The sequence below is a fragment of the Triticum aestivum genome, chromosome 6B (assembly GCF_018294505.1).
Source record: "Triticum aestivum cultivar Chinese Spring chromosome 6B, IWGSC CS RefSeq v2.1, whole genome shotgun sequence".
NCBI classification, from domain to species: Eukaryota; Viridiplantae; Streptophyta; class Magnoliopsida; order Poales; family Poaceae; genus Triticum; species Triticum aestivum.
The window spans coordinates 723,814,349-723,815,391 of NC_057810.1; positions in this window are offsets into that span (position 1 = coordinate 723,814,349).

Sequence of the window (1,043 nt, forward strand, 5' to 3'; positions counted from 1 at the left end):
TACTTATCACCTAATTAAGCAAATGCATGACTTATGAAGCGGATAAGAAATCATGTTAACTTGGAACTAAAATTCCAACAAAAGAGTGAGGAACAAACCTTTTTATCGTTGTTCTGAAGTCTGAACCTCCCCCTATTTGTTAGTGAAATGTGAGTATGCTTGGAAGATAATAATTTCTTATGCAACATATGCTTTTACATCTGAAAGAGCTACAAAATATGTTGACCTACCTATGTGCACTTCCTAAATTAAGCGGATAAAATTATTTATATCGGCAATATAAAATACTAAACATTAGAAAGAAAGGGACAATGTCCACTAACCATGCAAATATTCTGACCATGGGATATTTAGGCTGGCGTATATGGGAAATCAAAGCTAAAAATGACTCGATGAGTTAGGGATACATCAATAAATATTGTAAAAAGTAATAAAAACAAATCTGCAGCAACTCGCGACCCCACAAACTCGTATTCGCAATGAGCAAGTTAGTGAGGCCGCCACGGTAGGCTAGCACCAAGGGGCAAGGGCAACAACCACCTTCCCATCCAACCTACTGATTCTGCTGGCGCTACTTTCATCCTAAGCCCATGAGTACCTCTAGTGTGTTGCCACGTACGGAGAAACTACGAACTGAAATTTTCATCCAAATCATGAAAAATGTTAATGTTCCTCTCCTCTCCCATCCCTCGTGTGAACATACCCAATTCGTGGTTGGCTCGCTACATTCAGCGTAGCTCTGATGTGCACTGCCCTCGCTCTTGATTAGTTGCCGCAGTGCCACGCATCTACGCCAACAAGCTGGGGAAACAAATGCAAATGTTACACCGAGTCAAAATCAACCATCCCACAATCGTAACAATAGAAAATGTAATAACCAAAATTTAACAGAAGAACTACTGCTTGGCTCCCAGATCCATCTCGATAGCCCTTGATCTGGCTACTGAACTTCTCCTAGACGCCTAAACATCACGTCATTACCAAACATGTAGTGGATGCCTAGTGGGACAAGGATTAAGAAATAACATGAGGTGAAAAATACG